Below are 15,194 nucleotides of genomic sequence, written 5' to 3' on the forward strand. Positions count from 1 at the left end.
AGCTACTTGGGAGGCTGAGGCAGGAGAATCTCTTGAAGCCGGGAGGCGGAGGTTGCAGTGAGCTGAGATAGTGCCACTGCACTCCAGCCTGGGCGACAGAGCAATACTCTGTCTCAAAAAAATACAATACAATACAATAAATAAAAGGCAAAGAGGTGGGAAAGCATGAGATGTGAACAGTAAATCTGAAAGAAACGTCTGACACATATAGGAAAGCAAGGAGGGATTAAAGCTGGGTCTCAAATCAAGCAGGTGTGTGCTGTAGTGGACATGTGCTATTTCTGCTGCCGGTCACCCATTCCTCCATCCTCTGATTATAGCACCCCAGTTTCCCTCTGGGGACCCACCCCAGCACATGACTTGGCCCTGGCCAATAAAAATATATCCTCAGGCCATAGGTTCATGGAGGATGTGTGACCCAATCAGTTTCAAGGACACATAATGAAACTTTGGGGTTATTCAGAGTTATACTTCTCTTTCTACGCAACTCGAACCTAGGGCTGTGACATTTTGCCATTACTTGTCTGAGGATCAAGCCTGCCTAGAAGGTGAGGTGAGAGACAGAAAAGGTCAAGTCCTAGTCACAGTGATAACGTTTCCAGATAAGGCTGGGCCTGTAGCCAGTTCTACTGTCGGACTTTTCAGATATTGGTGCTAATGCATATCTTCTTTTTAAGCCAGTTGAGCTGGGCTTTCTGTTGCTCACAACTGAAAGAGCTCTACCTGAGATGAAAGCAAGGTGGGCAGTCTAAGGAACAAGAAGGCACACACCGTGCACTAGCCATGGCCAGGCACAGTGCTACTGGTTTTCATCTCAAAACCCTGCGAGGTAATGAAAAGAGGAATTGTGAAATGGGGAAGGGGGGTTTACAGGGGTTAAGACTGGCCAGATGATTTGAACTCAGAGCCTGGCTCCTTACACACCACCACCTGCCTGGAAAACAATGGGAGGCACAACAAGTTTCTGGAGAGTAATGGGGCATGATTTAACCTGTGCTTTAAGAATGCTGAGCAAGGCCAGGCACAGTGGCTCACGCCTGTAATCCAAGCCCTTTGGAGGCCAAGGCAGGAGGATCACCTGAGGTCAGGAGTTCAAGATCAGCCTGACCAACATGGTGAAACCCCGTCTTAAAAAAAAAAAAAAAGAATGCTGAACAGGTCAGGCATGTGGCTTATTCCTATAATCCCAGCACTTTGGGAGGCCAAGGCAGGCAGATTGCTTGAGCTCAGGGGTTCAAGACCAGCTTGGGCAACATAGTGAAATCCTGTTTCTACAAAAAACACAAAAATTAGCTGGGCATGGTGGTGGCATGCCTGTAGTCCCAGCTACTTGGGAGCCTGAAGTGGGAGGATCACCTGAGCCCAGGAAAGGTCAAGGCTGCAGTGAGTCATGATCACACCACTGCAATCCAGCCTGAATGACAGAGTAAGAGACCCTGCCTTAAAAAAAAAATCTGAGCTAACAGGATGCAAGAGGAAGAGAAAGGAGGGTAGAAGGTGAAAGAACATTGGAAAGTCAAGGTAGCCAGGCATGGTGGCTCACACTTGTCATCCCAAAACTTTGGAAGGCAGAGGTGAGAGGATCACTTCCGACCCGGAGTTCAAGACCAGCCTGGGAAACGCAGAGACACCCCATCTATAAAAAATTTAAAAATTAGCCACGGGTGCACCTGTAGTCTCAGCTAGTTGGGAGGCTGAACTGGGAGGATCTTGGGTCCCGGAGTTTAAGGTTATAGGTTACAGTGAGCTATGACCATGTCACTGCACTGTAGCCTGGTGACCAAAAAAAAAAAGGAAGTCAAGGTAAAAGGTGATGCCAGATGAGAGATTAGGAGGGTCTACCTAGGATTCTGGCAGTCGATGGAGAAGAGAGGGTGATGCAAGAGAAATAAGCTGGACTTGCTGACTATTTGTGGGAGGATGGGAAATGGGCTCAAGTGGTTGGGGTGGAGGTTGAGAAAAGGAAGGGAAGATGCTAAGATTTCAAGATGCTAAGGTTTTGTATCTCAACAAAATATATCCCAACAAAAGAATACTTCCCTAACCCCATTTGTCCCTCTAGTTCCTCTGTAAATCAAAACTTCTAAAAAAGAAAAAAAAAAAAAAGTCTGTAAGCACCGTTGCCATAAATGGGTACTAATTATATGATCCTTGTATTACAAATTAAATTTGCCATGTGTAAAGTGTCACTAACAGAACTCTCTATTTAGGGAAGCTGGGGAGAGTCCTGTTGGTCTAGAGCACTTGCCCTTGGGGTGGGAGAGCCCAACCACTAGGGTGGCATGTGCACTTCCTGGATGATCACTTCAGAGGTCCTCAGCACCAGCCCTAGGGCCAGTACTAGAGTCTACACCTGTCTCAAAGAAAATGCCAGCGCAGGAGTGCCTTCCCTTTCTTGGGAGGAATTCTCCTTTATTCCTTTGTGTTTGTGTGTAACAAAATCTCATCTCGTATGAAACAGCAGTGTTAGGAGACAGTGATTGGTATTGAGGTGCCAAGATTTTTTATTAAATTCTACCGGGTGTCGATGGCCAGTAGATTCTGAAGTGTTAGGGGGCAGACTCCCTTGAAGAAGCCTAGGGATGGTCTCAGGAAGGAGAAGGAGGGCTGAGAGGAAACCTGGAGTGACCAACGGTGCACACCCAGGGCCTCCCCAGCCACTCAGCACCCTCCGCAGGGGTCAGGGTATGTGAGGGCGGAGTCAGTCCCATGCGCCCACCACGACCCGCTCTTCCCCCGGTCAGCCCCACAGCCCGCCGGAGCCTGGGCGGGGCCAAGGGGGCAGGGCCAGGCCCGGCACATGCGCCTGGAGCCCCGGAAGCTCCGCCCTGCAGTCCCACTGGTGCCCGGCAGAGGGCGGCCGCTCCCTTCTCATCAATACTCCCGCTCTACCCAGGCCGCGGGCTTTCACCTCCGCCAGGCCGGCCTCCGGGCCCCGCCCCTAGGAGGCGTCCCGGGGGAGCTCTGGCCCGAGGGGGCTGCAGCGGCAAGATGGCCTCTCGTCGTCCCCAGGATGCTCAGGGCAAGAAGGGGCAGGGATGAACTCGGCGCCCACTTTGTTTTCATCACCGCTCTATCCCCAGAACCTTGGAACAGTTCCTACACATAGCAGACATTCAGTAAATGCTTATTGATGTATGCCTGCTATATGTAGGAACTGATGCTTATTGAATGAATACATGAGTACAAGGTCAAAAGACGCCAGGAACGCCTTGAATCTGTTGTAAGGAGGGGTCCAGGACAAGCAATCAGGAAGATCAGTGGGCATTGGGACAGTGAGCCACAGATCACTGCCCCAGAAGTAGTCGCCGAGGCTTGGGGCTCTGGCACCACCCCCAGCCCCTACACCCCCCCAGTTCCTCCACTGGCACACCCCATCGGTTTTACTACACCTTTTTGGGCACAGAGCCCAAGCAGGGACGCCTGGGCTTGTCCTCTCTGCCAAGACCCAGAGTCAATACACGAAGACTAGGAAGGCAGGTGCGGCCCACTGCAGGGACCACCTGACTGGGCAGCAGTAGGCCCGCTGCTCTCTGAGTCTCTCAGTGGCTGGGGATTTCCTCATGGCCCCTGGGGATTTCCAAATTGCCTCTGCTTTGCCAAGCTTCTCCCAAGGCCCAAAGCCAAGAGGCAGCCTTGAGGATGGTTTCCCAAAATCCTCCACAGCCCTGCCCCAAATCTCATCAGGACTTGAGTCACTCCTGGGTCTCCTAAATGCACTGCAACTACTATATTCTCCTCCCCACCCCCTCTGGCAGACATGAGGGGATAAGCATAATGAAGCATTGTTCTCTTTTTCATATAAATGACACCTCTTCTCTAATCCACAGAAGAAAAAGAAAAGAAAAGAAAGTCAGCTTAAGGGTCAGCCAGAGCAATTTAAATAAAATATCAGTAAGGTCTTCCTGGGTGTGAGAGATGGAGGCCTGTGGTGCTTATTCTCAAAGTCAGAGAGGTTCCTGTAGACAAGCCTCAGGCTCCTCCAAACACTGGACATCCAATAAATATTTGAGAATCTGTGTGCTCACCTCTGGAGCCCCTATTGGGCCTGTTTCTAGAACGCTTTGAAACAAAAATAAAGCACAAACAGTATGTCCATAGTAACAGGAAGCAGCAAAATCCTCTACCTTGCCTACCAACTCACCACCTCCGCATTAGGAGCCTGGACAAAATCCACTGGGGCATGTGAGCACCTGTGTGCTACAAAGCTGGGCAGAAGACACACTAGGCGAAGTAAGGAAGCACTGCCCCAGTTGTGGCGGCACATGGCCAGTGGCCTGCTGGCCCTGGGGCATCAGGATTCCAGAGCTGGTGAAGTGTAGAAATTGCCAGAGAGGACAGATCTTCCTTCCTGAGAGGAAGGGGAAATGACCGTCCCCTGCCTCACCAGGGGGACTCTGAAAGAGGAGACAAACTTTGAAAAACACCCCACCATTTATTTCTGGGAGCTGTTTAGAGCTGTGTTGTTTAATACGGTAGCTGCTAGCCATGAGTGGCTATTCAAATTGAAGTTGGTGGGATGTGGTGGCTCATGCCCATAATCCCAACATTTTGGGAGCCCTAGGCGGCAAGATTGCTTGAGGCAGGAGTTCAAGACCAGCCTGGGCAACACAGTGAGACTCAGTCTCTACAAAAAAAATTTTGTTTAATTAGCCAGGTCTGGTTCCGGCTACTTGGGAGGGGGAGGTGGGAGGATCATTTAAGCTCAAGAGTTTGCTGCAGTGAACTGTGATGGTGCCACTGCACTCTAGCCTGGGCAACAGAATAAGACCTTGTCTCCAAAAACAATTCCAGTTAAATGGAAACAATGAGGATACTTCTGATTAAATTAAAATCAAATAAAATTTAAGGTTTAGCTCCTACTGAGTTGGACAGCACTATAGAACATTTCCATCCCTGCAGAATGTTCTGTTGGGCAGGTCTGGTCTAGAGGTTCCCTTTCAGGGTGTCCTGGTCCCTCTGCCAGTGCCTCCTTCAGGTGATGCCCCTGCCTACCTGCTGTTGTCTCCCTTCCCCACCCCAGAGTCTGCTTAGACTCCTGTCCCCACGTGCCTTGCCTTGTTCCCTGGGCCCCCAAAGGAGGTGGAGGGGGGGACTATAGTCACAATTTCATACCCAGCTGGGAGCAGAGGCCAAGGCTGAATGGAAACCTGCCCCCACTCTGAGGCATCCCAGGCCTGGGAGAAAGCCCCTCAGTGCCCCGCACAATCGTTCTTTGTTGCTGCAGTCTCTGGGCCGAGCATGGGTAAGACATCTGGAATGCAGTGGCCCGAGGGCTTCCCCAAGCCACCCGCTGCAGGACTTATCTGATGTTACTATTCCTCTAGAGACAGAAGCCCCAACAGAATCCTGAACTTTCAAGGGCAAATAAGGCCAGTGAAGCCTTGTCCAGGGCATGCAGGATTTCTGCCATGGACCAGTGAGGGCCATAATGGGACACCGCCCTGTGTCACCAGCTGGATGAAGAAAATGAGGAGTAGGAGGGGGAGGACATGGTGGGGAATGGACTCTGACATCCCTGACATGCTGGAGAGGAGGCTCAGAGAAGTCCCCCAGCCCCAAGTCCACAGAAGAGCAAAGGAATAGAGCGGCAGTTCTGACCACTGTTGTGTTCCATCACAGGGACTTCACTGGAGAGGTTTTGCCACAGTTGAAAATTACAAGTGGGAGAGTGCGTACGCTCGTGTGGGTGGTGGAAGGAGCAGGGAACAGACCCTGGAACTGGCAGGTCAGGACTGTCTCTCTGTTCGATGCCTCAGTTCCTGCTTAGTCCTAATCTAAGTGGGCTGTCAGGAGCAAGACAGGTGTGAAGAAACAAAATAAGTTGTAGAAAGACCAAAAAGTAGCCGGGCGCAGTGGCTCAAGCCTGTAATCCCAGCACTTTGGGAGGCCGAGGCGGGTGGATCACGAGGTCAAGAGATCGAGACCATCCTGGTCAACATGCTGAAACCCCGTCTCTACCAAAAATACAAAAAATTAGCTGGGCATGGTGGCGCGTGCCTGTAATCCCAGCTACTCGGGAGGCTGAGGCAGGAGAATTGCCTGAACCCGGGAGGCGGAGGTTGCGGTGAGCCGAGATCGCGCCATTGCACTCCAGCCTGGGTAACATGAGTGAAACTCCGTCTCAAAAAAAAAAAAAAAAAAAAAAAAAAGAAAGACCAAAAAGTAGGGTGAGTTTGTTCAAATGGAAAACAAACAGGCAGAAGGGCACCTGGTACTCAGAAAGTCTTGCCATCAGCTAAGAATCTGACTGGAGGGGGTCACAGAGAAAGCAACACAATTTTAAAAACTGGAATCAAATTTCAGACCAGACTGGAAACTCCGAGCAAAGAAATCCCTAAGATTACTGCGCAGGCCTGAGTAAGCTCGAGCCTGTTCCCCACTTTGGCAAAAGCACCAGCGTGGGGACAAGAATAAAGCAGTCCCCCAACCCACCCCATGAGCAGAGCTGAGCCATTAACAGGAATAGCACCTGTGACATTCTTGCGGGTACCAAGCTACTAGGCACAAGTGCTTCACAACGTATCAGAGACAGATTAATGATGATGATGGTGATGATGTTCACCCTTTTTTTTTTTTTTGAAACAGGGTCTCATTCTGTCACTCGGGTTGGAGTGCAGTGGTATGATCACAGCTCACTGAAGCCTCAAGCTCCTTGGCTCAAGCGATCCTCCTGCTTCAGCCTCCCAAGTAGCTAGGAGAGGCATGTACCGCCATGCTCAGCTAATAGTTTTACTTTGTATGCAGTCTCACTATCTTTCCCAGGCTGGTCTTGAACTCCTAGCTTCAAGAGATCCTCCCACCTCAGCCTCCCAAAGCACTGGGATTACAGGTGTGAACCCTCGTGCCTGGCCAATGCTCACTGACTCTACACACTATTTTCAGGCACTGCTCTAAGTAATCCTCAAGACAACGTCACAAGGAAAGCATTATTATATTGTGTTTGCTTGTCTGTTTGAGACAGGGTCTTGCTCTGTCACCCAGCATGGAGTGCAGTGGTGCAATCATGGCTCACTGCAGCAACTCCTGGGCTCAAGCAATCCTCTCATTTCAGCCTCCTGTGTAACTGGGACTACAGGCACACACCACCACACCCAGCTAATTTTTTTTTTTTTTTTTTGAGATGGAGTCTTGGTCTGTCACGAGGCTGTCTCAGCTCAATGCAACCTCCATCTCCCAGGTTCAAGCCATTCCCCTGCCTCAGCCTCCTGAGTAGCTGGGACTAGAGGCACATGCCACCAAGCCTGGCTAGTTTTTTGTATTTATTAGAGACAGGGTTTCATTATGGCCAGGATGGTCTTGATCTCCTGACCTCATGATCCGCCTGCCTTGGCCTCCCAAAGTGCTAGGATTACAGGCATGAGCCACCGCACTGGCCTATATATTTTTTTTAATATACATATTTATATATTAGCCCGGTGTGGTGGCTCATGCCTATAAGCCTACATTGGGGTCTCACCCCATTGCCTGGTCTTGTCTCGCTATGTTGCCCAGGCTAGTCTGGAACTCCTGGGCTCAAACAATCCTCCTGGCTCAACCTCCCAATGTGTTAGGGTTACAGGCATGAACAACCACACTGGACTAAAAGTACTATGATTACCCTCATTTTATAGATGAGGAAAATGAGACACAGAGGAATTAAATAATTTGCCCAAGGCCACTCAGCCAGTAGGCAGCACAGCCAGGATTCAGACCCAGGCAGTCTGGCTCTAGAGGCCATGCTATAGCCAACACTTAGCAATATATTAACAACACCTTCACAGCCACAAGCAACTCCTGCCCTGTAGGCCCTTGCCAAGGCTGCCTTCCTCCTCTCTCCTCCCCAGACGAGCTGAAAGCAGTTCCTGCAGCCTAAGCTAACCCTCCCAGCCAACTTCATGTTTGACAAGCATCTGTTTCTATGACAACACTAAGAGCTGTAGTTCTGGCATTTTGAAGAAAATGGGCGGGACAAAGGGCAGAGGACCCTTTATAGGATGGGTCCCTCTTTCAGAGGCACAGAAGGGAAACTTCAAAATCAGTCGTCAAAGGAAGACAAGCAGGTTAGGTGAGGAACCCAAAGCCCCGATTGAAGCAGGAAAACTGCTTTCCCCACCCCAGAGACGAAGCCCTCTGGTTTGAAGCCAGCTGTTTTCCCCAGGAAAGAGAAGGTAAGAGCTAGAAGGAAATGGCAGAAATTGGAGGGGTCTGGGAGAAAAGGACAACCGATTCTAAATTCTGCAGAAAGAGAGAGAGTGTGTGCATGTATGTGGCACTGAGGCCATTCCTAAGCTGGGTGTCCTGCTACAGAGCCCCGTTCTGTGGTTTTCTTCCCCAGACTGAGGCTAGGTGATGATGGGTAGAGGCAGGAGTGACCAGGCAGCCCTGGGAGAAGCATGTAGACAGGCCTTGGTGTGCCTGCACGGGGTGGCTCACCTCCCTCAATGGAGGGCAAGGGCATTTGGGGTGAGGTGGTCAGGCTGGTACCCCTAAGAGAAGGCTTCATTCCTGCCTGCCCCTCACTTCACCTAAGCAAGAAATCCCTTTTATTGTTCAGAAATCCTGAGGCCAGGATCTCAGGCTGTCAGGGCAATGGGGGCTCTGCCAGGCAAAGCCAAGTGCTAAGGGGAATAGGGATGTTTGCTGGTCACCAATTCTGGGAAGACAGGCCACAGTGGTCCCCCCAGGCTTCTTAGGCAGGGGGCCCAGTTTCCCTCTTGCCTCTATTGATCTTGAGGCATGGCCAAGTGAGCAGGAACTCAACCTCACCCTGTGCCCGTGTCCTTTAGGGAACCTAGGTGCCTGCTGGCAAGGCTGTGCCAGTCTCAGCACAGGCTGGGCTCCCCCCATCCTGAAGTGCCAGGCATACTGGCTCCCACAGCCTGGATAGCTCTGTGGAGGGCAAAGCAGACGATGCCAGCCCAGCTGGGGAGGAAACCTTGTACTGCTCAGAGGCCAGTGCTTCCACAATCAGCTCCACAACCAAAGCAGTCCACAAAAGAGGGAGGGGCAGGAGCAGAAGGCAGGGCTCCCAGCAGGAAGAACTAACCACATAATGGAATGGTATTAGACCCTTCCCCTCACCATGTCCCTGGAAGGTTCTACTGGAATCTCCAGATACTTTCCCCTTGATGTGTTGGGGCCGGGCATAAAACTGGGTATCACGGAGAGTCATGACAGTCTCACGCCGTCTGACAGTGCTGTCACTGCTTGGCCTCTGGCCCATGCCACCCAGGGCTGAGATGGCTCTTCCTGCAGATGTCTTCTGTCCTTGCAGAAGCACAGGCTCCTTCATCACAGGGGTGGCATCTTCAGCCTTTCTTCTCCACAGAACGAGGCTCAGGGGCTGACCCGAAGCAGGTGTTCATCAAGGCATCCTGACATCCCACCCTGATTGCACCAAGGCTCCGGGGACATCCACATCTGGCCTTTCCTACAGCCCAGAGCCCTGCCTCTTCCCCACGACACATGCAGCCCTCTTCTGCCCCAGGGCTGGGCAGCCTTAGTCCTGCTGCCAGAGGAGAGTTCCCTGGGAGGAACCTGCCGCCCTGTGTGGACCCTGCTTGCCCCAGGGCCTGGCAGTGAGAGGAGCTGGGGAAGGAGGAAGTGAGTCAGCTCCTTACAGAAATGGGAGTGGGAGGGAGGAGCCAGCAGAAATGAGATCGGGGGCAAAGGGCACAGGAGCCAGAAAGGTCACTAAAAGAGGAAACCAGACCCTGGAGGTCAGGGACCCACAGAGTAGAAGACAGACACAGGTGATGAATTCAGCAGGGCCACCTCCAACCGAGGCTGGGTGGCCCCAGCAGGCCAGAGAACCTGGGTCCAGAGGCCTGGCCCCACCTGAGGATGGAATCTGAGGCGGCTCCCCTCCCTGATTCATGTTCACGCGGGAGGCAGTGAAGCCTTTTGGGACACGACCAGCCTCGTTCTCTCCTCACAGAGGTGGAGCTCCCACTCCCTCTCCTGAGCCCTACGGCTCCAGAAGCCCAGATTCCTCCTGACCTGGCACAGTGGGCACATGCTAAGGTCCTACAGACAAGTCACCAAGGCCAGTCGGAGAGAGAAGATTCCAGGAACCAACACTGTCTCCCAGAAGGGACAGGAGCTGAGCCTGGGCCCCAAGAGCAGAGCAACTGGGGCTGCCTTAGCACCCACCCTCCCTTCCCTGGTAGGGACATATGGGAGCTGTCCCCAGGCTCCAGCTGGAATCCACTGCTGTGACTGGGCAAGATCCTTGCTGTGAAAATTCCCAGCCTGCCGACATTCCAGCAGGAAAGCAGTTCAGGGAGAGCAGCAGAAGGGAAGAGGAAGCCTTGAGCCCCACCAGGCCACATTCCAGCCCTCAGAGACCTGCAGCCAGTGAGATAGGCACATTACTCCAAGGACTGGGCCAGACACTGTGTGGCCTTCATGTAACCCTGAATCTTCTTCTCACCCAAGCCTGGCACCTTCATGCGGGCTCTGGTGCGGGGGCAGGAGGCAGACTGTCCCCAGGAACCCCCCTTCCCAGCTCCTGCTCCTGGACGCCCACAGAGCTGCCTCTCCTCCACTCCTGTGAGAGATGCCAGGCCCCAGGCATGCAAGAAACAGTCCATGGGTGGAATCGGGACATGCTAAGGTCCTACAGACAAGTCACCAGACCAGCTGGAGCAGGAGGGGTCCAGGAATCTTTTGATTCCTTAGTTTTCTAAGCTCAAGTTTTGGTTCTGGTCTGGAAGACCGAATGGAGAGAATGAGAAACCAGTTCTAGATTACAGAACCATCTTCTTTCCTTCAACAAATAACCTCTGCCCTCAAGCAGTGCTCCAGCACTGGAGAATAAGATAACTCAGTAATTACCATCTTGTGAATGCTATGAGGAGCCTGGGGTGCTGCCAGGGTGGGAACCTGACATGGTCTGGGAAGATCAGGGACAAGTGACATTCAAGTTAAAGCCCATGTGTAGTAGAAGCGTACAGGGTGGGCAGGAAAAGGGGCTACAGACAAAAGGAATGGCAGGAGCTCAAGGGTAGACCAATGAGAAGCCTGCATGGCCCCCACCCCTGCTAGGCGCTCTGCCAGGCTGTGCTCCACCACTGTTTTTCCACAACACACAGAGGAAACAACAGTGCGGCCCCGAGCAACCCGGCAAGCCCGCTCTTGGTCAGAGGTGACACTACAGGGATCCTGTCACCCCAAGTGCTATGGAGATCAGCACTAGCATGCCAGAATGGACCAAAAAGGTGAGAGGGGCAACATCCCGGACTCCCAGATCTAGCATAAGGTCCTCCATTTCTGGGGACCACATCAAATGCTGCCAAGGCAGGTGCCGCTTCTCTTCTCAAGGCGTCTCTCTGCCACCCTTCCCTCTCCCAGCTCCTACAAGAGCGAATCCTGCCCGCTGCCACTTGGGCTGACTTCCTCTGGCTAACCCTCCAGGAGACACTGAGAGCAATGGTCACACCCCTCTGCAGCACATCACCACAGCGCAAGAGTGGCCCGTCACTCCTGTCCTGGAAGGACAACAAGGAGTTGAAGAGGCTTTTAGTGACACAGCAGCAGGAGTCAGAAGGTCTCAGCTGGGCGGTGGATATCTATGGATATCCAGATAACTGCCTTCTTCTCCCCTATACAGCAGACTAGTCAAGAGCTGATGGCCTGTGTTCAAGTCCTGATGAGTCACCTGTGCAACCTTATGCAATTTGCTTAACTTTACCTCTCAGTAATCCAGTTCCCTCATCTTTAAAACAGATTGTTATGATCCCTCCTTCAAAGGGTTGTTAAGAAAATTAAATAAGTTACTATATGTAAAACACTGAGAACAGCACCTAACCTACAGTGAATGTTAGGCATGACCCTCACCTCGCCAGAACTTTTCATGCCCTTCCCCCATGGCATTTCTGTTCAGCCGAGTCTTTTTTTTTTTTTTTTTTGGAGACAGGCTCTTGCTCTGTCTCCCAGGCTAGAGTTCAGTGGCATAATCACGGTGCACTGTAGCCTCAACCTCCCAGGTTCAAGGGATCCTCCCACCTCAGCCACCCAAGTAACTGGGACTACAGGTGTGCATCACTACCTCCGGCTAATTTTTGTATTTTTTGCAGAGACGGTGTTTTGCCATGTTGCCCAGGCTGGTCTCAAACTTCTAGGCTCAAGCGACCTGCCCGCCTCGGCCTCCCAAAGTGCTGGGATTATAGGTGTGAGCCACTGTGCCCTGCCTCAGCTGAGTCTTACCCAGATCAATTAAACACCACCCAGGGTGCATGTCTGCACTGTGCACCATACTGAGCGCTACGGATAACACCCAGCAAACACCCGACATCCTGCCCCGGCCCAGAGTCTGAGCAAAGCAACTGGGCCAAATCGCACCAGGGCAGAACGCCATGCCCCGATTCTGGAGAACATATGGCGGGAGATTAAGGGAGTCCGAGGGGTGACCCAGGTCTAAGGAAATAGTTTCCCAACCAAACTAGAGCCCACAACTGAAAAAATAAGCTTTGCTAACACTGACCCCTGTATTTAACAGGACAGAAGCTGCTGCCAAACACCATGTGGGACTCTTGAGTTGGCTGCCCCCTATCAAACTGCACAGCAGAGATGGGGGCCCTGAAAACACCACTCTTTTGCAGTGGCTGGCTGGCATGGTGGGCGCCCACAGTGCTGCCAGATGCCTGGGGCACATTCATACCCGCTGCCCAGGACTGACAACGGAGGCGCCAGGCTGCCTGCCCAGGCAGCAGGGAAGCCCTCACCTTGGCTGGGTCACCAGTCCCCACCACCCCTCCCATGCTGTTATCCACCCCAAGAGTGCAGTGAGGAGAATACAGCAGCTTAGTGCAGTGGGGTGGCGGGAGCCCTGCTGGCGGGCAGCGCGTGCCTGTGGTTTCTGGGAAACGCTGTAGAGATTTGCAGCATTTTTAAAATACTTGTGTTCCCACCCGCCACACACTCCCCTTCACCCCACTCCCCACCCACCCCCAGTCAGGGTGTTTGCGTATCTGGTATTTTCCAGAATCATTCCAATGTAAATAAGAGAGATTAGAAGGGAGCAGAGGGCAGGGTGACTTGGGGTGTCAGGGCAGGCAGAAAGGGACCAGGACAGGAAGGGGTGAGGGCAGGCTACCTCTTAGACCTTGCCCCTGCACCAAGGCTCTGAGCTGTGCCTGCAAAAGCACCCAATGACCATGCCATGTACCCACACTCAGGTCAATGCAGCCTGGGCACTGTGCCCACCACCCACGGGCTGGGTGGCCAGGGCACTCTCAGGCTGCAATTCATCCAGCATCTCATGAGGAAGAAGGCAGAATGGTGCCTCCAAGGACAGAGAAAGGAGACCTGATGGGATAGAAATGATCTAGTCCACTGCTCCGCCCTGACAGTCCCATGTACACCACTAATCCAGGACAGACAATCCCAAAGACCTTTCACCCACCACTTCCCGTGCCCTTGACACCTGCCCCCTGGCCCTTCATTACCAAAGGACTTAGTTAGGGTTGCTCACTGAGCCCTCAAGCCAGGGTTCTCACATGGCGAGACTCAGATGCCAGGGGTGCTTGAAGCTTTGGCACAAAATGAAGTAAAAATTTCCTGTTTAAAAAGAAAAACAGAAACCAAAAACCAAAAGCAAAACAAAACCAAAACAAAACCCCTTCAAGGATCACTTGCAGTAAAATCAGGAACAGAAGCATTCTAGAACAGTGAGCCCAGGCAGCACACAGCACTGTTCTCCAAACCCGGCCTGGCAGACCTGGAGGCATGACCATTTTGATCTTCCCTTGGAATCCTGCAGGCCCCACTCCTGGCAGCAGCCAGGTACTCTAGGGACAAGGCTGATGAGGCTCATACAGCTTCTACCCATGGGCCTAGGGCTTCCCCTGCAGCAAAAGGGCTCTCCTGCCCTTCTCCCAGATGCAGGCAACCCTGACTTGCTGGTCTCCTGCAGGGTCACCGACGGCCAAGCCTGCAGGCCTGAGAAGCTGGCCTCTAATAAGCTAGAAAAGGATAGGAAGCACCCAGAAGCCCATCTGTCCCTTCAGCTGGCTGTCTGTAAGGCTAGGGCTACAGGAAAAGTCTAGATGAAAGCATCAGGAGTCTCCATTATTCAGAAAACCTCAGGAGCAACGATGGCTGAATACCAGGATGGATTAAGTAAGGAAGCTGCAAAATTACCCTCCCTGGATGGCTTTAGAGAATGAACAGAGGGAAGGGAAGGGCACTAATGTTCCTAAGCATTTACCACCTGCCAACTTGCCCAACATAAACATGCTTACCTCATATAAAGGCCCACAAAATAGAGTATATAGAATAGAATAAAAAGTAAGTCTCCCTTTGGCCTGCAATTCTATTCTGCTTCTCAGAGATAAGTGGAGTGAATTCATTGGGTATGCATCCTTCTCCAACTTAACCTTCTCAAACTCTGGGAGGACAGGATAGGTCTATTTTATACAGATCACAGGTCAACTCCACCAGGAGGCCTCTCCTGATTGCCACCCCTCCCCCTAGGCAGAACTTCCTCTTTCCTGCCCCACTGTATGTCTGCACAGACTTCTGTGATAGCAGCTTTGCATTTCTTTACTTAGGTCTACCCTTCCTCAGGGAAAGATTATATTTTATTTATTTAATCCCCCAGTGCCAGCACAGTGCCCGGTCCTTAGGTCACCTTCACTAAATATTTACTGAGGGAAAAGAGAACACTGAGGCTGTGAAAGGTTTGATAACTTTGGCAAAACCCAAACCCAGGTCTTTCTGGCTCCAGGACAGGAAGGGGTGAGGGCAAGCTACCTTTTAGACCTTGCCTATGCTCTAGACCTTAGAGCCCATGCTCTTTCCACTGTAACATGCCCTCTCCCAGACCCACCTGAGCATGGAGGTGGTTTACATGAACATGGCAACCTCATGAGGAACCCAACAGCCCGAAAGCCTTTGACTAGAACCTCCACCCCACACACTAAAGGTCCACCAGGAGAAGTACCCCTACCACAGCGACTAGACTTGGCTGGGAGCGGGTAGTAGGCCTTCCTTTAAAGATCCCCTCTCCCTTCCCACCACATCCTCAAAAGCTCAGGGACAGCCAGGTGCAGTGGCTCATGCCTATAATCACAGCACCTGGGAGGCCCACAGTGGGCAGATATCTTGAGCTCAGGAGTTTGAGACCAGCCTGGGCAATATGGTGAAACCCTATCCTCACTAACATGTACAAAAATTGGGCCGGCGCAGTGGCCCACACCTGTAATCCCAGC

At 52.1% G+C, this 15,194-nt stretch overlaps 1 protein-coding gene across 10 annotated transcripts in view; it reads right to left on the bottom strand.

Annotated features, from left to right (window-relative positions):
• MYO18A (myosin XVIIIA) overlaps window positions 1–15,194 on the bottom strand; it is a 104,309-nt gene that overhangs the window by 71,687 nt on the left and 17,428 nt on the right. The window lies entirely within an intron of this gene.

The sequence above is a fragment of the Cebus imitator genome, unplaced genomic scaffold (genome assembly GCF_001604975.1).
Source record: "Cebus imitator isolate Cc_AM_T3 unplaced genomic scaffold, Cebus_imitator-1.0 Scaffold140, whole genome shotgun sequence".
NCBI lineage: Eukaryota > Metazoa > Chordata > Mammalia > Primates > Cebidae > Cebus > Cebus imitator.